The sequence below is a fragment of the Callithrix jacchus genome, chromosome 14 (genome assembly GCF_049354715.1).
Source record: "Callithrix jacchus isolate 240 chromosome 14, calJac240_pri, whole genome shotgun sequence".
NCBI lineage: Eukaryota > Metazoa > Chordata > Mammalia > Primates > Cebidae > Callithrix > Callithrix jacchus.
Window position 1 is genome coordinate 83,542,366 of NC_133515.1, and position 27,641 is coordinate 83,570,006.

Sequence of the window (27,641 nt, forward strand, 5' to 3'; positions counted from 1 at the left end):
TCTTATAGGTTGCCACAAAGGTCAAATAAGAGTGTAAAGGGAAGTGATTTGTAAACTTTGTAATGTGTCATATGCATATGCAATGGATTAGTGTTAACTAAAAGCCTAGCATCCTTCCTCTCTAGAGTTATAAAGATATTATGGGCCTATTTTTTATTATTAAAAATGCTCATCTAAATCTTATTTCAGTTCCTTGAACCTAACAAACACCTACCTGCCCAGGGATGCAGGATACCATACACACTCGCGTCTCTTAAGCCCCTATCTCTACCCAGGCAGCCCCCAGTAAACCCACAAACAAAACCCAAACCAAAGCTTCTCTACTTTAGCTGTACTACTGTTATTATTTCTGGCCTTCCTAGAAGAGCATACAACTCTTGTTATAGCTTTCATAGCCTTTATTACAATGTCACTATTTACTTATTTCAGAATTAGATTCCCCTGCTAGATTGTAAGTTTTATGAGACTTTTATGATCTACTTTATGTAGTTGTGTATGAAGGTAAAAGTTTATTTCCAAAATATAGTAAAACTGATACTTAGGGAAGATGCCCTATATACTATACTTGTGTATATCCTCTAGACTCAACATTTTCTGATATAAACCAGAGGTGCTTGAAGTAAACACAATACAAGGTAACCCTAGTACCAGTTCAAGTTCCTTTTTACTTTCATCCCACTAACTGATTTAATTTCTTGGAGAAGTGCCACCTGCAATAACTTCTAGACTGTTGCTTTTGTAATTATTAGTTATGTGGAATTTTAGTATCTTAATTTTATATATTTTTTAGCCTTTACACTGAATTGCTTTTTTATCAGGATTCCAGTTAATCAAGGATAAAAATATTTTGGAGAAAAACTGAGTTTTTATTAAAAATGGTAGACTTTGCATTAATAACTATTTCTGTGGCATTTTGTTAAATATCTGAAAAAACATTTTACTCTTTTTTTTTTTTTTGTGAGATGGAGTCTTGCTCTGTCGCCAGGCTGGAGTGCAGTGGTGCAGTCTCGGCTTACTGCAACCTCCACCTCCTGGGTTCAAGTGATTCTTCCGCCTCAGCCTCCTGAGTAGCTGGGACCACAGTCTCGTGCCACCACGCCTGACTAATTTTTGTATTTTTAGTAGAGATGGGGTTTCACCATATTGGCTGGGATGGTTTCAGTCTCTTGACCTCGTGATCCACCCACCTCGTCCTCCCAAAGTGCTGAGATTACAAGTGTGAGCCACCGTGCCCGGCCTACTTTTTGATAAATAAATTGTAATTTACTCATTTGTAGCAGCCTCTGACAATTTGTTTTCTTTCACTTTGGAACTTAATGCTTTTCCTTAAGGGCAGTGATTGAGTTTCTCATGGTTGATTCTCTGAATAGTTATTTTTAAAACTCTTTACATTCATAATCTAGGCCTCATTAATTTAAACTGAGCTTTGCTTTGTTGGTCTTCCTGTTACTTTGTTTCTTCTTATTTTTTAATGCATTGTCAGCCATACTCTTTGTCACCTCATTTCAGTGATGCCAATAACTTAGGGTATTCATATTAGTAGACAGCTGTCACTGATACTGTTTTGAAGGATATATGGTATTTTTCTCTGCCTGCACCATGTGGTCCTCCTTTCTTTCATAGCGTGGAATTTGTGCTACACAAATGTGAAGTTTTTTATTGGAAACAGTTCAGGATTTGGAGTTAAATGGATGTAGGCTTAAATCCTGACTCCACTGATTGCCAGTTACATAGTCTAGGTGAAGCAGTCTAGTTGTCTGAGGTGTTACCCATACTTCTTTGTATGACCAAGAAAATTGAGCATGGACACCAAGGGTGAGTTTGGAGCAAAAGTTTAATAAACAAAAGAGAAAAGCTCTCTGCAGCTGAGAGGGGGTCTGAAAGAGGGTTGTCAGCTATGAGGCTGAGTCTGGGGATTTTAGGCACTGGAAAGATGAGGAATGTGCTGACTGGTCTGGAGGCTGTTTTAGAGAAAGCACCACTTAGAAAGAGATTATGATAGTATAAAGAATTGGAGGCAGAGGCAGAGGCTTGGCCCAGGACCTTGAGCTGGGACCAGTCAGGGACTGAAGTTTAATCTTGGCCGGAGATCAATCTGGTTGAAATGATGATTCACCCTATGTAAATGAATACTTAGCTGGTGGCTGATTACAGAAAGGTAGGCATATGTTAAATATGTGAAAAGTAAGAGACTAAGGCATGCCAAGGAGAGAGAAATGTGTCCAAAAAGGGTTTTGGGTTCACAGAGTAAGTATTTCCATTCAAGGACATGGACTCTTTCCTATCAGGGGCCTGCAGTTTGATTTCCAGGCTTTGTTTGAAGAAATTTTACCAAGGGCCCATCCCAACTGCCTGCCTGACTGGTTTCTTTATCCTCTCTCATGGGCATGTTTAAATGTTTCTGAGCTCACTTTCTGCAGCTATAAAATGGATATATGGTTAACTACTTTATAGAATTGTGAGAATTGGAATATTGTATGTAAAGTTCTTTATATAGCATTTCTCTTTTCTTCCATGTCTTTTAATGATTCCTGAAAAAATACTCATTTTTAATGCAACCAATTTTAATATAGGCAGAGTAGACTGGAGAGACCAGACTGAGAGTGGGAAGCCTGCCGGCTTCTTCTATCTCTAAAATTGTGTGTTTGTGGCTAACTTTAAATGAAGATTATATAAGATGTAAACCAACCATCAGGCAGTCTGGATAAAAATTTTCTTAGCATTAAGGAAAATAAACTACCAAAAGTAAATCTGATCTCTGTTACCTCATCTAGAATAGAAAGGGTTTGCCTGGGCCACTGATTTCGGATGATGTTCTTTAACACCCCTAGGGAGGAGAGGTCCTGGCAGAGGTGAGGAGTGGGGTTGGGCTCTGAATCAGAGCTGCTGTGTTTTTATTTGTTTTATATGAGACTTCTTGGTGGTATTTTTGGATAAAGGGTTTCATGGCCCAGAAGTTTGCTAGCCAGTCGACTAAGTTATCTCTAAAGCCTGTTTGAACTTTGAATTTCCATGATATATGATTTTATAGACAATGTGGTTTTTAAATTGATCAGATTTTCAGAGATGACTTCCATGATATTTTAATAATTATACTTTTCTGAAAATAGTCTCTTTTTGTCCATCAAAGAGTTTCATCTGTATATCTTGTAAATAATTTTTTAAAATCCTGAGTATCAATTGCCTTTCTTAAGGCTTCGTGAGATTTATTGACAGTCACATTAATTATCTGTGGTTTTTATTTATTAATGGTAAGAATGTGCTACATGAAACACTTTAAGATACATAGAGAAAGTTCTGGGGTCCTTCTCTATCTGTTACTTAATTTGATTTTTGTAAATCTAGAGAATAAAAGGTTCAGCATTTTAATAGTGAAGTAGATGTTTCAGTAATTAACTGTGTTACTGTTTGTATGAAGCATACTTTTATATAAAACCATTTTCCTTGAGAATAAGTAAAAAAAAAAAAAATTAACATTTGTAACATTCACACAGAATTCCATGGTTGATATTCAATCAGAAATGCTTTGAATCAAAACTTACTTGATTTCATTCATATTATGAGGTATTAATCATGAAAACATCTCAAGTATTTAAAAAACAAAACCTAATGCCAATAAATATAAACAACAATTTTACCTATAATATATACATAAGTAATAAATCTGTTTCTGCCTTTTCTTCAGTACTTTGTGGTTTTTTGACTTCTCAAGTTAGAGTTATTTTGTAGAATAATGACCATATATGCTTTATCTGTGGCTCTACTCATTGCCTAGATAAGCTTGTTTCATGATGAAAATTACACAACATAATTTTTTTGCGAGTTAAGCACTTCTCTAGAATTTGTTTCCAGCAGAAGACTATCTTAGACTGCTATTGAATTTTCTTTCTAAAGCAGTAGTGCCTTAACTCCTTTTATTTACAAACCCCTCTGAAAAATGTTAGGGATCTTTTCTGTGGAAATATATATAACAGCATACAGTTTTAGGAGGCTGAAATCTTGAATATACATTTTAGGACTCACTGTGGGTAAACTATCCTTTGCTGTGTGAAGAACAGATTGTAAGAGGGAAACTGATTTAAATATTTTCTTTTTTTGCTTGTATCTATTAAAAGATACTATGACTGACCCATGTGAAATCAGCCAAATTATCCCATAGAACTGATTTGATAGTTTCTTTTGAATAAACATAGAAATTGACCCTTTCAGGCTTAAAACCTAGAAAGTTACAGTTGTCTTATCTGAGTTCCTTTTTCAGGAAACCAACCATCAGACCTCCCAGATAGTATCAGGGAACTGAAACTTACCAAATCACCATTTCTAGACAGTGAGACACCAGCCCCCTCACCCACCATGATTGCCTTACTAAACCACCTACTGCCTATTGACCAAGCCCTCTTCCCTACCCCTCCCTAATTCCTGGTTTGGTTTTGGCATGTAGTTATATTTCTTTCCTGCTTATAAACTCCTGATTCTAGTTTGGCAAGAAGATGGATTTGAGACTGATCTCCCATCTCCTTTGCTGTGCACCCAATTAAAGTCTTTTTCCTCTGGCAGTACTCATCTTAGTGACTGGCTTTCTGTGCTTTGAGCAGCAGAGACCTAGACCAAACCCCCAGTGTTTTGGTAACAGATGTCTTTGTTTTATCTGACAAAATGGCAGTGTGTTCATTCAGTGTGCATTAGTCTGTAACTTTAAAAAAGTATTTTATTAAAGATAATGACATAACTATAGATTTTGTAAAGAATATGAGCTGTTTGTTTTTAAAGATTTCATTGTAGGCTGAGTGTGGTGGTCAACATGGTGAAACTCTGTCTCTACCAAAAAATAAAGAAAAAATTAGCCGGTTATGGTGGCTTACACCTGTGGTCCTGGCTGCTTGGGAGGCTGAGGTGGGAGGATCACTTGAACCCAAGAGGTGGAGGTTTCAGTGAGCCAGGATCACGCCACTGCCCTCCAACCTGGGTGACAGAGTAAGACTCTGTCTCAAGAAAAAAAGAAGAAAATAAAAAAGAATTGATTATAATAAGAAACATGAAGGAAAGCATTTTATTTCTTGTCCAGTCAAATCACTTGTTAGATGCCCTCCCCTGAAACAGTGGCATTTTATGCCTTTCAATGAATACCAATAATTTTATATTAGAAAAAAATGATTAATGTCTGAATATCAACTTTTTTATGTATGGAAAACATTGGACCAGTTTCTTTAACATTATATAATTCAAATTTTATACTTTATGTTAGTGGCTAATGCCACCCTCATTGATATATGTATTAGTGATGAGCTTTATCTAGTCCTTTAATGTAAGAAATCCTAGCTTATAATTTTTCTCTTTGGAACAAATGTTGCTGGGATATTTTTTGTTAATATGTAAAAATAACACTAGTTGCACACAATTGGAAAATAAAAATAGGGGAGAGAGGAAAAAACAATAGTTTCACTAGGCAAGGACAGCCATTGGTAACATTTTGATGTATTTCGATCTAGTCCTTTTTTTGTTCGGTCATTTCACTCTCTAGTTTTCGGTCCCCTTTTGTTCTCTGGCTTTGCTTGCATTTGTTCTTGTTTCTAATTTGTAAGGTGATAGGTATCTTTACAATTTCTCTTTTCCTTCAGCATTGATGACGTTCAGGGCAGAATTGATTAGTTATTCATGGCTTGGTAATCTCTCAGCTAAGTAACATTATTTTTCTGTTTTGAAATATAATTCACATATACAATTCATTCCTTTAAACTGTACAAGTCAGTGGTTTTTAGACTGTTCACAGAGCTGTGCAACTATCACCACTGTCCAGTTATCATAAGCTTTGTACTAACTAGTAGTCACCTCACATCCCACTGTCCCTAGTCGTAGGGAACCACTGATCTGCTCTCTGTCTCTGTAGCTTTGTCTGGTCTGGGCATTTCATGTGAATGAAATCATATACTATGTGGCCATTAGTGACTGGCTTTTTTCACTTAGAATAGTGTTTTCAAAGTCCATCTATGTTGTAGCATGTATCAATACCATCAGTACCTCCTCTCTCTCTCTCTTTTTAGTATAATATCTACTGATAGATATACCACTTTTGTTCATCCATTCAACAAGTAAAAGCTGTTTGGGTCTTTTCCACCTTTATTATGAATAGTGGTGCTGTTGATTCAGGACAGGTGAGCCCCAGAATTGGGGCTTAACCCAGGAGGATTCTTGGCTTTACCCAGGAAAGAATTTAAGGGTGAGCCAGTGACAGCAATCATTTATTGAACAGTACTGTTCCTTGTGGAACAGGGTTGACTCATAGGCATTGGGCCCCGAGTAGGCAATGTATGGTCTCTTGGCAGTTGCATTTATACTCATTTATACCCACTTCAATTGCATGCAAATTAAGGGGCAGGTTAATACAAATTGAGAGGCGGATTATTTAGAACTTTCTAGGAAAGGATCAGTAATTTCCAAGCCCTTGCCAAGGAAGGGGTTGGTAACTTACAGGTCGTTGCCATGGCATTTATAAACTGTCATGGTGCTGGTGGAAGTATCTTATGGTAATGAACAATGAGGGCAGCTAGGGATTGCTATCCTTGCCATCTGTGGATGCCTGCCTGTTTTTTCACTTAATCCTGTCTGGGTCAAATCCTGTTGTGGTCAGCAGGGTTGTGACCAGAAAACAAGTCTTGTGGGTCTTTTATTTCATTATGAACATTCGTGTACCTGTTTTTGTGGGGACATATGTTTTCATTTCATTTGGGTTTATGTATCTAGGACTGGACTTGCTGGATCATATTGTAACTCTATGTTTAACATTTTGAGGACTATAATAAGTAATTTGAACCAGAAAAGTAGTTCCTTAAATAACAGGTAGGTAGAGTGTACTAGAGATACCCTAATCATTCTGAAATGATTTCACATAGTAGAGTTCCACTTAGTGTGGGTGTATGTGGTTTTAACTTTTACATCTTATAAGAAAACTTTGTGTAATAACAGGAAATTGTTGAAATACAGTGTACTTGCTATTTGAGCAGAAAAAAATTGGTGATATTTTAATAAGTTTGCTGTTGATAATTCATATTGTTTGAAACAATTTGGAAGAAACAAAACCCAACAGAAATCTGAGAACATGGAAAAACTTCCTTGTGACTAAACCAATCACTGTGCAGTGTGTACCGTAAAAAATAATGTCAAGAAGTCTGCTTCTTTATGTCTTTGCAATTTGTCCTCGCTTGACTGAGTTCTGTCCTTCTTGTATCAGGCCTTGTTTGTATCTTAATTTCTTTTCTGTGTTTCAGTTGATTTTCCTTAGCCTTCTAAGATCCCTTTCTAATGGAAAGAATGCTCAGCTGGCCACAGGAGATACAAGGTCTTACTTAGCCTGACTCTGTTGCAACTGGCCTCTGTGAGTACAAGCCAGGGCCCTCAACCTTCTAGCGCCTCACTTCCTTTGTAGGTATGCTGAAAGATGTTTAAAGCTCAGCGATTTTAATTCTAGATCGAGGCTTAAAAGATTCTTTGAACTCACTATCACATACCTGATGCTTTTCTTATGAACTTGGCATTTAGTATATGCTTCCTTATCTTCTTTCTTTCCTCCCTTATTGAAATTCATTCTTTCCCCACCTAGGTGATACCCATAGGAGGGCACAGACTCCATGTTACTACCCTTGTACTTTGCCCAAAGATGGTTAATATTTGATAGTGCAAATAATATGAGTTTTTAATGACTATGGAATGACTGGTTGATGCTTATTTTCTGTTTAAATGAAATGATTAAAATAACTTTGTAAATGTAGACAGATTCTTTTTCTTTTTATAAAACTATGTGCTTTTCACTATAGTAAACATGAGGATAGTCAGGAATGACCATTCTGTTTTTGGTAACTTTTAAAATAACTATTTTCTGCTAGAAGTTTTTTTATCCTTAAGGGACTTTTTGTGTGTGTGTGTGTTTATATTTGTGTATATATAACATTATATATAGCATATTACATCTATAACATATATACAACATACATATACACTGCATACATATATAACATATATCACACACATACCATACAGCAGACATAGCATGCATAAACATATATTACATGCATATATATAACATATAACATACACCACATAGACAACATATATTACATATATACGTATATAACATTACACATATAACACAAATAATATATATTACACATATATTACATGTAACATATATATTTATGGGCTCATATTTAGTTGGATTTAATTTCAGTAAACCTGCTTTCTGACAGTCTATATACCTTCCTCACTTAATTCTTTTATCCTCTTTTTTTCTGGCTCTATCTCATGAAGGGAGAAACAAAACACAGGCTTAAACTTCAGGTGGACAGAGGTGAATGCTACTCAGTAGACCAAATGATGGTTTTATTAGGCTCAGGATCCTTGGTGGTACCAATGTAGTTTTAGTTTACTAAGATACTTTTATCATTCCTATCTCAATTTATGTTTTCAGTCTTTTTAATTTGTCTGTGAAAATTTACTTTGAGCTTAATACATGGTAGGCAGTCATCTGCCTAGGAGGTACGGGTTATTTCTGCCTTAACATTAATCATTTTTGCTTTGATTATGGGATCATGGAAAAAATAGCAGTTACTGACTGACAGGCAACTTACTTTGGCTACGCCTAAGCTACTACTTTTTCCATATATGCCTTTTTGCCATATAAGTAACAAATGGAAATTTTTTTTTTGAACATTACAGAAAGGTTTAATTCCCTTTGACCACCATCCTCAGTCACAGCTGTCCCATCCCATAAAGGAAACCATATGTACTATTGGCAGATATTCTTTTAGACAGATCTCTTTGCATTTATAATTATTTATGTAAACCATATGGCATTAAGTTTTTTGGGGGAGGGTGTGGTTTCCTTCCTTCCAAAAATGGTATTGCATTTTCTCTTAGCAGTACATCTTGGGGAGCAGATCAATTTAGAAAATACAGCTTAACTGCATTCTTTCCAGCTGCTGCATATTGTTGCATAGTATTTGGATGTACCATAGTTCATTTAGCTCTCTCCCCATTGGCAGACATTAATGTTTCTGTTTTCTGTTACAGACAATGCTGTAGTGAAACATCTTTGTACATAGTTGAGTATTTCTCTAGGGTAAATATTAAGAGTGAATTAATGCTATTCAGAAGAGCAATAGCTACTTACCAGTTTGCCCTCTTAATTTGGTATACCACTTGATACTCCCTCCAGCTGTGAAGGCAAGGACACCAACAGTGATTTTTAGAATATTGGAGGCAAAATGTAGACATTTATTTATTTTTTAATACAATTTACAGGAGAGGGTAATGGAGTCTTTTAATGTTTTAATTTATATTTTCTTGAAAATAGTGAAGTTAAACATTTCTTTGTACATCTATTGACCATTTGTATTTTCTTCCTATAAACTGCGTATGTCTAATTAGATTATTTATAAAATATCCAGGTTAAGTTAATTTCTATATGTAACATTTTTGGGTGAATATTGTTGTATTATAACATACATATAGAGCGATACATAAATCAAGAAACCAATTCAAGAAACAATGTTGCCAAAATCTTAAAAGCTCCCTGGTGCTCCTTTCAGTTGCTATACCTGCTCCACACCTCCCAAGGATAACCAGTATTCATACTTCTAACAATTAATGTAGCTTATCTGTTTTGGAACTTTAGATAAGTAGAATCATACAGCATATACTCTACTTCTTTCTATGTATTAACTTAAATTTTAAACAAGAGAATTATATCAGGGTTTAGAGAACTGTGACTATTTAATTCACACTAAACCTTTTGGTAAACCTCAAGAGGTAAGTAATAAGAGATAAGTAATGTCATTTTGAGATAATCCTAATCACCTTTATCCTGGTTTAAGAACTCTCAGAATAGACTCCCCCGAGGGAATTATCAGGCTTATTTATTGAAATCCATTAATGGTTGAAAGTTCTTCCTTGCTTCATTTTGGGTAGATATAACTGAAGTTTGGCCCCATTCTGCTTTTTAACTCTCCTGTTGTATTTGCTTAGAATTGCTCAGCTGGGCTTTTATTTCTCCTAAGTTCTTCTAACTAAAAAGCTTGTTATCTTGTAACTTCTTTTTTTGTTCCTAGGAAAGTATTATTCTTTTGTACAGTTTCCAAAAGAATGAAACTGTGTAGTTTATTCCTTTCCTGTTTGTGTCTTTTTTCCAAACAGATTAAGGTTTGTTTCTTCTGATGATTTGCTTATTAAAGGAGTATGCTTTTCAGTCTTCAGAATATTTTTAACATAAATTCTTAAATATTTCTAGTGGTTTCTCAAAACCATACTTTAATAGAGACAGTGTTTTAAAATTAATAAGTAAGGATGAGTAAGGTCACTAATAGTGACATTCTATTTATTTTTAATTAATAATCTGCTTTCTAAAATAAAGTTTTTTTTTTTAATAATAAAAGACATGTGGTAATGCTATTAAGAATACAAATAAAAGATTGAAAGAGGAGAAAAAGATAGTAATAGCCATAGTCTTTCATCTTGGAATTGATTGTTAAATTTAGCCATGAGCCTTCTATCCTTTGGGACTCAAAGGGAAAACAAATACAGTTTTCATTGGGGGCATAAAGAAGCATACCATTTCATCAGGCAGGATGGTTTATGTTACTAAGTTCTGAAAGAAAATTACATGGATCCTCGTAGATTGCCCAGAAAGGCTTACATAAACTCTTTAACAGCAGTTAGAAAGAAAATGTAGACATGTTCATCATAATGAGGCTGTGCAAATTAGCATGTATCCATAGATTTAAAAGAAATTAGGCACCTCAAATATTTCACTAATTTAAAAAAACTTAATCAGTTTGTGTCTGGTTATGAAGCTTATAAGAAGAGTGATGCATAAATAACATAAATTCCTTCAGATTGCAGAATTATCTCAGTAATCAGGTTCTGATTATTTTATCTATCTTTTAAAATATTTCTATTTTTCATTGCTAATGATAATTTTATAATAACGACTATTACTGTATATGCATATACTATATAGCCAATAATTGATATTCATGTTCACTTTAATATGTTTGATTTTGTCATTTGAATAAAAATCAACTTATAGTTGTCTTGGAAAAATTATAAAGTTGTCTGATATATTTGTTTCAACTGACTCTCATGGACTGCTTTTCTAGTAGAGTATTGGATTAGAGATTATAACAAAAAATAATTCTAACAGGGATTAATTGATGTGTTTTCAAAATTTTTATTAAATATTTTTATTTATTTTAAGTTCAGGTTTACATGTGCACGTTTGTTATATAGGTAAACTTGTGTCATGGGAGTTTGTTATACAGATTATTTTGTCACCCAGATGTTAAGCCTAGTACCTGTTAGTTATTGTTCCTGATCCTCTCCCACCCTCTAGTAGGCCCCAGTCTGTTTTATTCCCATCTGTGTGTCAATATGTTCTCAGCATTTAGCTCCCACTTAGAAGTGAGAACATGTGGTATTTGGTTTTCTGTTCCTATGTTAGTTTGCTTAGGATAACGGCCTCCAGCTCTATCCACGTTCCTGCAAAGGACATAATCTCATTCTTTTTTTAATGGCTGGTGTATTTGTACCACATTTTCTTTATCTAGTCTACCACTCATGGGCATTTAGGCTGATTCCATGTGTTTGCTATTGTGAATAACATCGGTGAACATATACATGCACATAACTTTATGAGAGAACAATTTATATTTCTTTGGTTATATATCCAGTAATGGAATTGGATGGTTGAATGGTATTTCTGTTTTTAGGTCTTTGCAGAATTGCCACACTGTTTGACACAATGGATGAACTAACGTACACTCCTGCCAATAGCATATAAGCATTCATTTTTCTCTGCAACCTCGCCAGTACCTGTTTCTTTTTAATAATAGCCATTCTGACTGGTGTGAGATGATATCTAATTGTGATTTTGATTTGCATTTCTCTCATGATTAGTGATGTTGAGCTTTTTCTCATATGCCTCTTGGCCACATGTATGTCTTCTTTTGCAAAGTGTGTATTCATGTCTTTTGCCCATGGTTTTAATGGGTTTTTTTTCCTTGTAAATTTAAGTTCCTCATAGATGCTGGATATTAGACCTTTGTCAGATGCATAGTTTGCAAAACTTTTCTCCCTCTCTGTCAGTTGTCTGTTTACTCTGTTGATAATTTCTTTTGCTGTTGCAAGGTTTTAGTTTTCTGAAATCCCATTTGTCAATTCTTACTTTTGTTTTAGTTACTTTGTCATGAAATCTTTGCCAGTTCTTATGTCCCGAAGAGCATTGCCTTCTGGATTTTTATAGTTTTGAGTTTTACATTTAAGTCTCTAATCCATCTTGAGTTGATTTTTGTATATAGTGTAAAGACGGGGTCCAGTTTCAGTCTTCTTCCAGCACCATTTATTGAATAGGGAATCATTTCCCCATTGCTTGTTTTTGTCAGCTTTGTTGAAGATTAGACAGTTGTAGATGTGTTGCTTTATTTCTGGGTTCTCTATTCTGTTTCATTGGTCTGTTTTTGTACCAGTAACATGCTGTTTTGGTTACTGTAGCCCTGGAGTATAGTTTTAAGTTGGGTAGCATGATGTTTCCAACTTTATTCTTTTTACTTAGGATTGCCATGGCTGTTTAGGCTCTTTTTTGGTTCTATATGATTTTTAAAATAGTTGATTTTTCTAGTCTCATGAAGAATGTCTTTGGTGGTTTAATAGGAATAGCATTGAATCTGTAAATTACTTTGCGTAGTATGGCCATTTTAATGATATTCTTTCTGTCCACAAACATGGAATGTTTTTCCACTTGTTTGTGTCATCTCTGATTTCCTTGAGCAGTGTTTTGTAGTTCTCCTTGTAGAGATCTTTTCACTTCAGTGATTGGCTGTATTTCTAGTTATTTTATCCTTTTTGTGGCAATTGTGAATGGGATTGTGTTTCTGATTTGGCTTTTGGCTTGACTGTTGGTGTATAGGAATATTAGTGATTTTTGTACATTGACTTTTGTATCCTGAGACTTTGCTAAAGTTGTTTATCAGCTTAAGGAGTTTTTGGGCCAAGACTTTGGGGTTTTGTAGATATAGGATCATGTCATCTGCAAACAGGGATAGTTTGACTTTCTCTCTTCCTATTTGGATGCCCTTTATTTCTTTCTCTTGCCTGATCATTCTGCCAGGATTTCCAATACTATGTTGAATATGAGTGATGAGAGAGAGCATCTTTATTTTGTGCCGGTTATCAAGGGGAATGCCTTCACCTTTTGCCCATTCATTATGATGTTGGCTGTGGGTTTGTCATAGATGATTCTTATTATTTTGAGGTGTGTTCCTTCAAAGACAAGTGTATTGAGAGTTTTCAGCATGAACGGGGTGTTGAATTTTATCAAATGCCTTTTCTGCATTAATTGAGATAATCATGTGGTTTTTGTCTTTAGTTCTTTTTATGGATGAGTCACAGTTTATTGATTTGTGTATGCTGCATCAACCTTGCATCCCAAGGATAAAGCCTACTTGCTTGTAGTAGATAAGCTTTTTGATATGCTGCTGGATTCAGTTTGCCATTATTTTGTTCAGAATTTTTGCATTGATGTTCATCAAAGATACTGGCCTGAAGTTTTCTTTTCTTATTGTGTCTCTGCCAGGTTTCGCTATCAGGATGATGCTGGCCTCAAAGAATGGCTTAGGGAGGAGTCTCTCTTCCTCAATTTTTTGGAGTAATTTGAGTAGGAATGGTACCAACTCTTCTTTGTTTGAAATCAGTCTAGTTCCGGGTTCGTTTGTTTGTTTTTTTTGGTTCATAGGCTATTTATCACTGATTCAGTTTTGGAGCTTGTTATTGATGTGTTCAGGGATTTCTTCCTGGCCCACTCTTGGGAGGGTGTATGTGTCCCCGAATTTATCCATCTCTTCTAGGTTTTCTAGTTTGTGTGTACAGATGTGTTCATAGTCGTTTTTGACGGTTATTTTTATTTCTCTAGGGTTGGTGGTAATGTAACCAGGGGAGCATATCCAACTTCCCATTCTGAAGAGGTTCTTAGCCTTGCTAATCCCGAAGTATGGGGAAAGGGGCCCCAGAGGCATGGTGAGTTTGCCGTTTGAATAAATATCGTGGACGCAAAGAGTTTTGTGGAAAAGCAATTTATTAGACAGACAGACAGAGAGAGAGAGAGAGAGAGAGAGAGAGAGAGAAAGAAAGAAAGAAAGAAAAAAGAAAAGAAAGAAAGACAGCTCCCATGCTGTTGTTGGAGGGGACCCAGAGAAGGAATTGTATAGGTAGGAGCAGCTGGGGTTTTAACCTTTGAGTTATTCCCTCCCCGTTCATGTTCTCGTCCAATGAGAGGAGTTCTTTCAAACTTCCTCTGGAATGATTGATCTTTGACTCTGATACTGATTAGCTACTTTGTCCACAACTCTGAGTTACAGAACCCTTTCCTCCTAGAGCTTTCGGTGGGTTTTTGGGACAATGGAGCCCACATGGCTTTCCCCACCTAGTCTCAGTGAGGGAAACCCAGACAAAGGCCTTTACATTTGAAACCCCTCTGTTTCCCCACGGTTCCAGGATGGATGCGTGGAGCCCGGAAACTCCTGCCTTTGAAACCATGCCCCTCATGAACCCGGGAAGAGAAGTCCCTCAGTAATATCCCCTTTGTAATTTCAAATTATGTTTATTTGGATCTTCTCTTTTTGTTTATTAGTCTAGCTAGCAAGTCTATTTTACTAATTTTTTCACAAAACCAACTCTTGGGTGTATTGATCTTGAGAACGTTTTTTTTTTGTGTTTCATTCTCTTTCAGTTCAACCCTGATTTTGGTTATTTTTGCCTTCTGCTAGTTTTGGGGTTGGTTTGCTGTCAGTTCTGGCAAGCTTGCTGCCCCATTACTTCTCTAAGCAGCTCTCCCTGCCAACTCAAGTGTCCATGGTGATCGAGGGTCTCCTGCTGAATTCTAGAGGCTGGTGGCAAGAGTGGGTTACTCCTTGCTGGTTCAAGTCATCCATTTCTCCTGAGTTGTTGAGGGCCAGGAACTAGTCCCTATGGGTGGTAGCCCTGTGCAAGGTTCTCTGCATCCTCCCCTCTTAGCCTAGCTTCTGTGCCTTTCCTCTGAAGATCTGTTAGGAGAGCACTAGTCATCTCAGTCCCTCAGTGGCAGCTGTTTCATCTGTCGTTTAGTCAGCTATCTTCAAATATTTTTAATTGTAAATTAATACATGTTTATACTCTAAAAAACTAGAGTAATATAAAAGTAAATGAAATAAAAGTGCTGTTCTTTCCCTGTTGTTTCCACTCAGGATAGTGGTAGTGATCACTAAAGACTTTTTTTTCTTGAGACAGCAACTGGGCGCAGTTGCTGAGGCTGGAGTATAGTGACATGATCATGGCTCACTGCAACCTTAACGTCTTAGGCTCAAGGGATCCTCCTACCTTCCTCCCAGGTAGTAGGACTATAGGTTTACGTGACCATGCCTTGCTAGTTTGTTTTGTCTTTTTGCGACAGGGTCTCGCTATAATGCCCAAGCTGGTCTTGAGCTCCTGGACTCAAGCAGTCCTCCCACTTTGGCCTCCCAAAGTGCTGAGATTACACAGGTGTGAGCCACTGTGCCTGGCCCCTAAAAACATTTTTTGTTGTTGCTGTTGTACCATATAATTAGAAGAACTTACGGTATATGGTTTGTGTGTTGATATGGTTTGGCTATATTCCCACCCAAATCTCATAGGGGCCTGGTGGGAGGTAATTGAATCACAGGGGCAGGTCTTTCCTGTGCTGTTCTCCTGATGGTGAATATGCCTCATGATATCTGATGGGTTTTTTTTGGTTTGTTTTTTGTTTTTGAGACATAGTCTCACTCTGTCACCGAGGCTGGAGTGCAGTGATGTGAACTCAGTTCACTGTAGCCTCTGCCTCCTGGGTTCAAGCAATTCTCATGCCTCAGCCTCCAGAGTAGCTGGGGTTACAGGCATGTGCCTCCATGCCTGGCTAATTTTTGTATTTTTAGTAGAGACAGGGTTTCACCTTATTTATCAGGCTGGTCTCGAACTCCTGACCTCAGGTGATCCGTCTGCCTTGGCCTTCTGAAGTGTTGGGATTACAGGTGTGAGCCACTGCACCAGGCCCTCGATCTGATGGTTTCAAGGAGGGGAGTTTCTTTGCACAAGCACTCTCTTCTTGTCTGCTGCCATGTGAGATGTGCCTCTCACCTTCTGCCATGATTGTGGGGCCTCCCCAGCCGTGTGGAACTGGAAGTCATTAAACCTCTTTCTTTGTATATTGCCCAGTCTCGGGTATGTCTTTATCAGCAGTGTGAACTAATTTGTTTAGATTGGCAAAATTTTCAAAGCTAGCTATAGATATTTTAAAATTCATTGTTGGCAAACACACATGTAGCCATGATCCTTAAGAAATAGAACATTGTGAGTGGGCAGGTCAGGAGGTCAGGAATTCAAGACCAGCCTGGCCAACATGGTGAAACCCCATCTCTACTACATTGGCTGGGCATGGTGGCGTGTGCATGTAATTTCAGTTACTTAGGAGGTGGAGGCAGGAGAATTTCTTGAACTGGGACTTGGGAGGTGGAGGTTTCAGTGAGCCGAGATCGCGCCACTGTACCCCAGCCTGGGTGACAGAGCAGGACTCCATCTCGAGAAAAAAGAAAAAGAAATAGAACATTGTGGTAGTGGACAAGTTCATGCACAAAAGAGTTCTGGGAAACAGGGCTCACCATAATCAGGGCATCTGACAGGACTCTGCAGATGTTAGCTGTCCAGTGGGAACATATTTTCTGTTTCTAAATTCATCATGTGTTGTCTCCATATTTCAGGATTAGGTCAAAGCAGAGTACTGGTTGCTTGTTTGTTTTCGTTTTTTTAAGGCAGAGTCTCAAAAAAACGAAATAATGTCACTCAGGCTGGAGTACAGTGGCGTGATCACTGCAACCTTGGTGTCCTGGGTTCAAGTGATTCTCCTGCCTCAGCTTCCTGAGTAGCTGGGACTACAAGTGCATGCCTGGCTAACTTTTGTATTTTTAGTAGAGAAGGGGTTTCGCATGTTGGTCAGGCTGGTCTCAAACTCCTGACCGGCTTTGGCCATTCCAAGTGCTGGGATTACAGGCATAAGCCACCATGCTCAATCAAAGCAGAGTACTTTATGACAGATAAAATGAGTGTCATCAGCTGATGTGGAAGCCAAATGTGGCAGGGCGAGCAGGAATTTTATTAGCGCATGGTCAAGAAGCCAAGTACAGATGAGAATTTGTGCCAGGTTCACCTGGCAGTTTATTCTTGACTCAAACAGTTGGTTTGTTTAGTAGCAAGGATTTTGGGGATACAGCTTTCAGAGAGTCTTCCTCCTATGCCATGCTCTCAAAAGTTGTACTGAATGCCTTCTCTATCTTATGTATAGTAGTCATCCTGAAATCTCCCTTCAGGGTTATCTTTACTGGCCTCTCATCTATGATGATCTCTTGTTTGCTGTATTTCAAATCTCCTTCCGTCTTTCTTTACTCCTTTTAGTGGAGCCCATTTCCCAGTAGCTTATTTTCAAAAGATTGTGTGGGAAGTCACTTTGACACCTGGCACGTCTGATGGTGTTTTATGCTAACTATCCTAACACTTGCTGCAGGGACAGGTTGGAAATAATTTTCTTTAGAATCTTGTAGGCATTGTTCTGTTTTTGTCTTGCTCCTGGTATTGGCTGCTGACATGTTCAAAGCTGGTCTAATTTTTAATCTTTTGTATGTGATCTGTTTTTTCCTCTCTAGAAGGTTTGTGGAATGTTCTTTGTCTCCACTGTCCTGTACGTTACAGTGATGTTCCTTGGTGAGCATCTGTTTTCATCCATTATCTTCGCTTTTAGTAGGCTCTGTTAATGTGGAATGTCTCTGACTCCAGTTGTGGGGAAGTTTTTTGAGTTTGTTGTTGCTGATTTCCTCCTCTCCAATTTCTCACAACTCTCGTTTTGGCCCTTGTATTACTGGCAAACAGGACCTCCTGTCTTGGCCCTTTCATATTCTTTCTACTTTCCATCTCTTTATCTTCTGCTGGACTTTTCGGGAGATTTTTTTCTTAACTTTGTTTTCTAACTCTTTTGTTGTATATAACTTTTGCTAATCATCTTTGCTGTTTTAAACTTTCAGTAGTTCTTTTATTCTCTGGATATTTCCTTTCTTCATTTTATTTTCCCACAGGAACATGTTATTGTTTCCTGAATGCGGTATTTCTTGTCTTTTTAAAAACGTTAAAGATAGTTTTCTTTAAAGTTTTTTTCTCCCTGAATAGTTTATTTACTTTAAGTATGCTTTTTTTCTGTTTAGTCTCTAATGTTACGTTAGTATTTGTTCAGAAGTCTTGTTAACCTGTTCATAATAAAAAATGGGTGACTTAGAAAGCCATGTAGAGGCTTGCATGTAGGTGAGGCTTATGAACTTTGAGCCTTACTGAGGGGTGATTTATGTGGGCTGTTTATTAGGGAATCCCTCAATATTTCAGTATTTTCGAACTCCTCACCTCAAGTGATCTGCCCGCCTTGGCCTCCCAACGTGCTAGGATTATAGGCGTGAGCCACTGCACCTGGCCTGGTTCTGTATTTTCATCTTCCTCAGACTCCCCAGAGAGTATGCTCCAGTCTTCTGCCTAGGACTGTGCTGTTCAATATCATGGCCACTACCCACATGTAGCTATTTAAATTTAAATAAAATTAAGTTAAAAATTCATTTCCTCAGTAGCACTAGCCACACTTGAGATGTTCAATGGCTACATGTACCTAGTGGCTGCAGTTTTAGACAGCATAACTAGGGAAAATTTCCATCATTCCAGAATGTTCTACAGTACAGCTGGCATAGGTCTAAAGATCATGTTGCCAGCCATCTGATAGCCCATCCAGGGAAGATGGTCTGAAGTTTTAGCATTCAGGATTCTGCAGGTATATTGTCACTTAATCTCACTGTCCATGCCCTAAACTGTGCATTTCCTAATTGGGAAACTGTTTTACCTTCTCTAGAGAATACACATGCAGGTTTATGCTGGGATAGGAGAGGAACAGTTACCCAGAGGTGCAGAGAGAGAAGGGAATCTAGGAATCCACCTGCTTTTCACTCTTTACCTAATCCTCTTTGTTTGGCAAACTGCCATTTATCCCCGTTTGTATTCGGTGGTACCTGCTGCTTCTGCTTCTGAGGCCTTAGGAGGATTCTGTGGGTTTGTTCTCAACTTTTTCCTCTGCTGGCTTACACTTTGTCTTTTCAGGTCTGCCAAGATAGTCAACATTTGGCTTTCTGCTTTCCAGCTTTTAAAATGTTGTTCTCTTTTTGGTTATCCTTATCTTTGTAAGTGTAGAATTTTTAGTATGTTTTTTGAGAGAACAAAATTAGATATTTCATCTTAATGTGGAATCTCTTCAGACCTTTTTAATTTTGTTTTTAGTTTTTGCAATTCTTATTTTCTTTCATGACACATTTGTTTTTATCAAAATTAACAAATACATGTAAGCAAAAACACAAAAAATTAACCACTGTATAATGTATGTATAAATAAAAACAGTTCTCATATTCTAGATAATGCTTCGTAACTTCTCATTTTGTTTACGTTCATATTGTTCTGCTGGATGTCTTCTCTATGCCTTTTGGACCCGCTCTCCATTCTTTTCTTTTGTCTGCCTCAGGAGACCTGTGGGGCAGCACTTTTCCCTTATTTTCAGTTTGAGGTCAAGGGGAAGGAAGCCCTTGCAGGAGATAAAAGGGTGGATGGAGATTGAGAGGATAATTACCTCCAGATAGCCTCTTTGCGGCATGGTCTTGAGCTTACTATGCCCCTCTATTGAAATCAGATCTATTAATACACCTAGAAATATGTGTACTCACATACACTAATATACACAGGCGTATACACTTTTTAAAAATTTGGCTTGTTAAGGCAAAAAAATGGGATCATGCCATCTATTATATTTTGCAATTGGTTTTATTTACTGAATATCAAGGATACCCTATCATATCAGAGATGAGAATTTTCTTATTCTTTTGAATGCCTGCTTAGTATTTCATAACAAACATTAAAATAAATGTTCCCTCTTCTCTTATTGGTAAGCTTTATTATTGCCCACTGTTTATTAGTATGTATGTATGTATGTATGTGTGTGTGTATTTATTTTGAGACAAAGTCTCTGTCACCAGGCTGGAGTGCAACGGCATGACCTTGGCTTACTGCAGCCTCCGACTCCCTGGTTCAAGTGATACTTCGGCCTCAGCCTCCCGAGTAGCTGGGATTACAGGCACGTGCCACCATGCCCAGCCTGATTTTGTATTTTTAGTAGGGGTTTCACTATGTTGGCCAGGATGGTCTCGATCTCCTGACCTTGTGATCCACCCTCCTCAGCCTCCCAAAGTGCTGGGATTACAGGTGTGAGCCACCACACCCAGCTACCCACTGTTTATTATTCCACATTCTACTTCGTGAACAATGTTGTACCCATTTCTTTGTGTACTCCTATAAATATTTCTGCATGATAGAGTTCTTGAAATATAATTATTCTTAATTAAAAATGCACATTTCTATTTTGACAAATACTGCCTTATTACTAACCTAAAGGGTGGTACTTTATTTACAGTCTTAGTAGCAAAATAGCAAAATACATTTGCATCTATAGCCCTGCTAATGTTAAATATTATAAGCATTTTCAATTTTTCTAATGAAATAGAAGGAAAATGGTACCTTATTTTAATTTATATTTTACTGATCACTAATGAACATATTTCACAAAATATGTTGAGAGTTTTTCATTGGAAAGTTTGTTGAATCTGAACTGAGTTTAGATTGATTATTAATATGTAGTTATAATACATAAATATATAATTTGCTACATTTAACTATACTTATATGTTTAAATATATAAATATATGTGTATATATAAGTCAGCACAAGTTAATTTTCATTTTCCTACATTTTTGGAAAAAATGGGGAATTTCTAGAGTTCCCTAGTTAGTAGAGTAAAATGCAAGAAGTGCAACTTTAGTATAATGGAGTTGGTTGGTGTTGTGTGTACTTTATTGATCCCTAGTCTCATGAATAAATGAGTTTGCAGTTGCTTAAACAATATGCTCGGCCAGGCAGGTGGATCACCTGAGGTCAGGAGTTTGAGACCAGCCTGGCCAGCATGAAGAAACCCAGTCTCAACTTAAAAAAAATATATAAAAATTAGCTTGTTGTGGTTGCGGATGCCTGTAATCCTAGTTATTTGGGAGGCTGAGGCAGGAGAATGGCTTGAACCCAGGAGGCGGAGGTTGCAGTGAGCCAAAATCGTGCCACTGCACTCCAGCCTGGGTGACAGAGAGACTTTGTCTCCAAAAAAAAAAAAAAAAGTTTAACTCATTATATGTTTTTTTGATTCATTATTTACTTTTTGGCCTTTAAACTTTGCAGTTTTGGACTCTTCTCTGTGTGAAAGAAAACTATCTTGGGCCCCTAAAATCACTCAGCTTTGGAATAAGTCAAGCTGGGAACTGCTTAGAGCAAACCTGCTTTCCATTCTGTTCAGAGTCACCCCCTCTGCTCACTGAGATAAATGCTGATCTGATTGTCTCCTTTGGAGGGGCTAATCAGAAACTCAAAAGAATGCAACCATTTGTCTCTCATCTACCTATGACTTGGAAGTGCCCTCCCCACTTGTAGTTGTCTCGCCTTTCCAGATGGAACCAAATGTTCATCCTACATGTGTTGATTGAGGTCTCATGTCCCTCTAAAATGTTTAAAACCAAACTGTGCTCTGACCACCTTGGCACATGTCATCAGTACCTCCTGAGGCTGTGTCTCAGTTGCCTGTTCTCAACCTTGGTAACTTTCTAAATTAACGGAGACCTGTCTCATATTTTTAGGGATCACAACTGCATTTTTCTGAGAATGTCCTTGGTTATACGTTCTCTTACGTCTCTCAGAATAAACAGTATCAGGGACTCGTTAATGGAACTAAATCCTTCATTCCTTTACTTGTAAATACTACTGATAAGTCAACACCTTGCTTTTGAGGCTTTTGTTTGGATTACATGAGAATGTCAAGTGTCTATTTTAGGACATACTTGACATTGTCAAGGGATATAACAAGGTCCTTTTAAACCTTTGCATTTACAAATCTCCTATAGCTATCACTTACCCCAAGAAGTGCATATGAAGTAGGTAGAACAGAATAAAGGCTTTTTGTGGTTAGTGACAGTTGGCCAGAGTCATTACTACCTAAATGGTTTGTTTTTTGACATCAGCCTTGCAGTGTTCACAATTCAGCTTTGAGTTTCAGCAGATTACTTCCGTGTCATGACCTTTGGATTGTTCATGAATAGTTGCATATCTGTGTGTTAAATATGTAAATACCAAGAGCCCTCTATAAAGTGCCTGATAAGTGTTAGGTGGCCCAAAGATAGCCTATTTAGAATTTCTGTGTTAGTAGAGGCCCTAGAGAGGTTCTTCCCTAACCTCCTCTCTTCATAAGTGAGATGTCCAGGTTAAGTAATGCGGTTGTGATCCTCTGGCTGTTGAGTGTTGGTGCTTCATCACAGACCTCTGTGACACCAGCATCTGTCAGTCCTGGGATTTTTGCCAACAAGTCCCATGCACTCTGTTTTTAAGTCCAGAGAAGGCTCTTAACAAAATCAATCCATATACTGATTGAGTTTGTTTTATACAATTCACTTTTGAAACGTTTATATACATTTCATTTTTAACATTTATTGTAAAACATGACTCATGCCTTAGAATTTTTTCCTCCACCCCTAGTGACCTGGCAAATGTAGTCTTCTTGGCTATCCTGGCCTGGGTGTGTGACTTTGTCCCTTGGGCCTATGTTCTTGTGGTTTCTTGTAGCGCCCCTCCCCCACCCACCATTGTGTACCCTATACCTCAGTAATATGAGTTTAAAAAGTTTTCTGATTAAGCCATGCTGTTTCAAATTGCTGTGACTCCACAGGTTATTTTTTGGAGTTTTCTCTCCCCTCCCACAACCACTTATCCGCCAAGAGTCTAATGCCTTCGTTAATTCCTGTTAGCAGAGTTCATATTGTCTACTTTGATCTACCCTTAACACCTGTGGAATACCTCCTGTTCTTCTATTACAGCCCGTATCACAGTGAATTGCAATCATTTATTTTCATACTTAGCTTCTCCATTAGACTCTGAGAGTAATACTAGTTGCTGACTCTTGACTTGTTATGTGAATAAAATAACTAAGGAGATTGTATGAAAGTATGTTTCCTTCCTGAGCCAGGAACTATGGGTATCCTTAATGGAGTTCGTTAATCTTTGTCAGGGGGTATCCTCCCACGTTGTCGCACTGTAGGAATAGCATATGCAACTGAGTAAGAAGTCTAGGTGGGTGTGTCATGGTTCATGTACTCTATTTTATCTTTTGTTTGGTGATGCAGTGGTTTGAACTATAGATTGTTAGACACCATGGGCAAGGATGATTAAGCCATGCTGTTTCAAATTTCTGTGACTCTGCAGGTTATTGCCTGGAATATTCTCTCCCCTCCCACAACCACCTGGGGTCTGAATCAGGACAGCTTTCCTGTAATATAACCTAATCAGGAAATAGAACAGTATCCTCAGCCTCCGAAACTTTTTTTTTTTGAGACTGAGTCTTGCTCTGTTACCAGGCTGGAGTGCAGTGGTGCGATCTTGGCTTACTGCAACCTCCGACTCCCTGGTTCAAGCCATTCTCCTGCTGCAGCCTCCCGAGTAGCTAGGATTACAGATACTATGAGCTAGGAAATTAATGTGGTTATTAATGGGGTTATTAAGATCGTTGTTAATTCATGGAAAGGAAAGTGGTCATCTGGGAAAATTTGTTAGGTTACACTTGAAGTAGTCATAGTTTTTGAGAATTATCTACAGTTCACTTCTCTGTGTCTGTTATATCTGACTCTTATTATTTGTCAATAAAATGTTATATGCCGTTTTAAAACTATGCTATTTTTCAAATGTCTTTTTTAAAAAGCTGTCAGTATTATACAAAGAATGTACAAAATATATTAATTGCAGTGTTTTAAATTTTCAGTCATGTGGTCTTTTTTATTTTAAAGCTTTTTAAAAAGATTAGATATTTAATTTGTCAGTTATTTAAGCTGACTTTCTGCAGAAGCTGGCAGCTCCCATTCCTTGCCCCTCCCCGAGTTTTGGTGTGCTATGCATTACATTAGGCATTGAAGAATAGTAAGATAATAAAAACATACGGCTTTCTCACTAAGTTTCTATAAATTGAAAAATTCAGAATAATTTTTGTATGAGGTATTAAAAATTTAATTTATAATTGTAACATCTTTATAGCCAAATTATTTAAAAATAGGTGTATTTAACTACAAATGTAATATATTCTTTAAAAAGAAGCATAGTGTAACATTTTAGACTGAGTGGATTCTGATACCAAGTTACCTGGCTTCAAGTTCCAGTTTTGTTATTTACTAGCTGGGTAGCCTTAAGTAAGTTACTTAACCACTTGCTGCTTCAATATCTTTATATGTAAAATTAAGGTAATGAAAATACCTACATTATGTATGAGATTGCTATGACTGGTGAACAGGTCTACATGTAAAATATGTGAAACAATGCCTGGCATATTTTAAAAACTAGATATATTTTAGGTGTTACTATAATTGAAACAATCCAAAAATGCAGAATTCCCCAAAGTATAAGATAACAGTAAATACTGTCAGATTTTCTATCACATAGCATAATTTTTTAAAGATTTATTTAAAAATCTACAAGCAGTAAGGTTCACTTTTTAAAGACTATACATTCTATGGATTTTCACAAGTGTGTATAGTATTGTGACTGTCAGAGCTGTGTGAACCAGAGCAACTGCATCTTAAATAGGAGCTGGATAAAATGAGGCTGAAACCTACTGGGCTGCATTTTCAGACGGTTAAGACATTCTAAGTCACAGGATGAGATAGGAGGTCAGCACAAAATACAGATCATAAAGACCTTGCTGATAAAACAGGTTGCAGTTAGGAGTCAGCCAAAACCTACCAAAACCAAGATGGTGACGAGAGTGACTTGTGGTCGTCCTCACTGCCACACTCCCACCAGCACCAAGACAGCGTAAAAACACCATGGCAACATCAGTAAGTTACCCTATAAGGTCTAAAAAGGGGAGGCATAAATAATCATCCCTTGTTTAGCATATCATCTAGGAATAACTATAAAAATGGGCAACCAGCAGCTCCTGGGGCTACTCTGTCTGTGGAGTAGCCATTCTAAATTCCTTTACTTTCTTAATAAACTTCAGTTGGCCCTGTGGACTCACCCTGAATTCTTTCTTTCATGAGAGCCAAGAACCCTCTCTTGGGGTCTGGATCAGGACAGCTTTCCTGTAATATAGCCTAATCAGGAAATGGAATAGTTTTCTCAACCTCCTAAACAACTTCTTCTTCTTCTATTTTTTTTTTTTTTTTTTTTGAGACGGAGTCTTGCTTTGTTGCCAGGCTGGAGTACAGTGGCATGATCTCTGCTCATTGCAACCTTCTGACTCCCTGGTTAAGGAATTCTCCTGCCTCAACCTCCCGAGTAGCTGAGATTATAGGCATGCACCACCATACCCAGCTAATTTTTGTGTTTTTAGTAGAGACGGGTTTCACCATGTTGGCCAGGATGGTCTCCATCATCTGACCTTGTGATCCGTCACCTCGGCCTCCCAAGGTGCTAGGATTACAAGCGTGAGCCACTGCTCCAGGCCAATCCCCTAAACTCCTATTGGGTTGTTTATTTGTAGTCAAACCACCTTCCTACTTGTAATCTTTGCCAACCACTGATCTTCTTCCCTCTCCTTTGGTTTTGCTTTGTCTGGAATGTCATATAAATGAAATAATCCAGTAAAATATTTTAAAATCTTATATTTTGAGTCTGGCCTCTTTCACTCAATATAATGCATTTGAGATTAACTCAACATGTAGTTTGTCATTATTCTGAGTAGTATGCTATTATGTAGATGTACTACTGTTTGTTTATCCGTTCTCCCCCACTGACATTTGAGTGGTTTCCAGTTTTTGGTAACTATGAATAATGTTGCTGTAAATAATTATGTACAGGTTTTTATGTGAACATAGATTTTCATTTGTCTTGAATATTCAGTAGTAGAATTTCTGGGTTTTATTATAAGTGTACATTTAGCATATTAAGAAACTACCAAACTTTTCCAAAGTGGCCATCCCATTTTCCATTCCCATCAGCAATGTTTTCAAGTTCTGGTTGCTCCACATCCTTTTCAGCTCCTGGTATTATCAGTAGTTTTATTGTTTTTAAAATTTTTTTTTAACTATTCCAAATAAGTTTATGGTTAGCATAATTCTGAACCAACTTTGTCCATCAAACTCTTGAGACTTGGAAGAAGATACAGAATAGGGCTACATTAAATGCAGAGCCACATAGGAGCTAATAAGGAAGAGATGGAGAGACCATTAGATTTGTGAGAGCTTTGCAATTTCTGTCATATTCAATGTTGTATCCCTAGATGACTAACATAGTCTCTGGCACACAGTAATTGGGATATCTTTGTATGTTTATTGAATCATTGAAAATCAACAAATGATTGAAAGGGAAGGGATAGAAGTAGGATGGAAAAGTAATTTGAGATTAGATTTGGTCTGAGTAATCCCAGTGTATTCATGGGACCTTTCTACCTCTTTAAGTCTATGTTTAGAGACATATTTTGGTGCTAATTTCTGGCCCCTTAGTAGGAGAAAGAGAGCATGATATATCTGAAGAAGCAGTAGGCAGAAAAGATTTGATGCTACGAATTTGTTATGTGGATTTAGGAAAGTCTTCTTAACTTTCCTGAGCCTCAGCTTCATCACTGCATAATGAAAAGATCTTATTAGATGATAGCTAAGCTACTTTATATTTTTTCTGTTAATCACATCAAATCAGAAATTGGTGAGGAAGAAGCATGCCAGAGCCTTGATGGGGGGAGCATTATATATGGATACAATGTGAAGTGTGGCCCTGTAGGGAGTTGAGGGGTGAGTGTCTAAACATAGAGCTAGCTAGTCACTGACTGGCAAAAACAAAAAACAAAACAAAATAACCAGTAGATAGAAAAACGTAGTTACAGGGTTTTCAAATAGAGCAGTAGCACTGAGCATTGCAGGATTGTGGATCGAGGCAGGGTGGGGTGGGTGTATAAAAGGAAGTAGGCATTGAAAATACCAATTTAGACATTTGTAGGGTTTTTTTTTTCCCCCTGGGGAGAAGCTAGCTGTAGTGTCATCAATGCAAAGAGAAGGATCTGAGCCTCAGAAAAATAAAAGTTGAGGATAGGTGGTAACACAGACCACTCCAGGCCCTATGTGGGTTCTGGGAATTATTCAGCCTGCTGCTTTCCAGTGGTCTTTTTCTCTGCCCTTACTCCACTACCCCACCTCTTAAAAAGTTTAGATCTAGAGTTTAGCGAAAAGCCAGCTCTTAGTTGGTATTTTTATTCAGTTTGTATTTTGAAGGATTTTATACACGTACTACTGTCAAGTATCAGCAGAAATTTTAAAATATACTTAGTAGTTGGTTGGGCATGGTTGCTTACCCTGAAATCGCAGCACTTTTGGGGGCCGAGGTGGGTGGATCACGCGGTCATGATATCAAGACCATCCTGGCCAACGTGGTGAAGCCTCGTCTCTACTGACAATACAAAAATTAGATGGGCCTGG

General features: G+C 37.5%; 1 protein-coding gene across 13 annotated transcripts in view; it reads left to right on the forward strand.

The window, feature by feature from the left end:
• LCLAT1 (lysocardiolipin acyltransferase 1) overlaps window positions 1-27,641 on the forward strand; it is a 185,657-nt gene that overhangs the window by 44,781 nt on the left and 113,235 nt on the right. For 4 of the 13 annotated variants that reach the window (XM_078348443.1, XM_017964435.4, XM_035272881.3 and 1 more), the window contains one exon: window positions 13,955-14,058. The exons of the other annotated variants lie outside the window; for them this stretch is intronic. The gene's annotated coding sequence lies outside the window, so the exon portion shown is untranslated. The remainder of the gene's footprint in view (window positions 1-13,954; window positions 14,059-27,641) is intronic. 13 annotated transcript variants of the gene reach the window in all.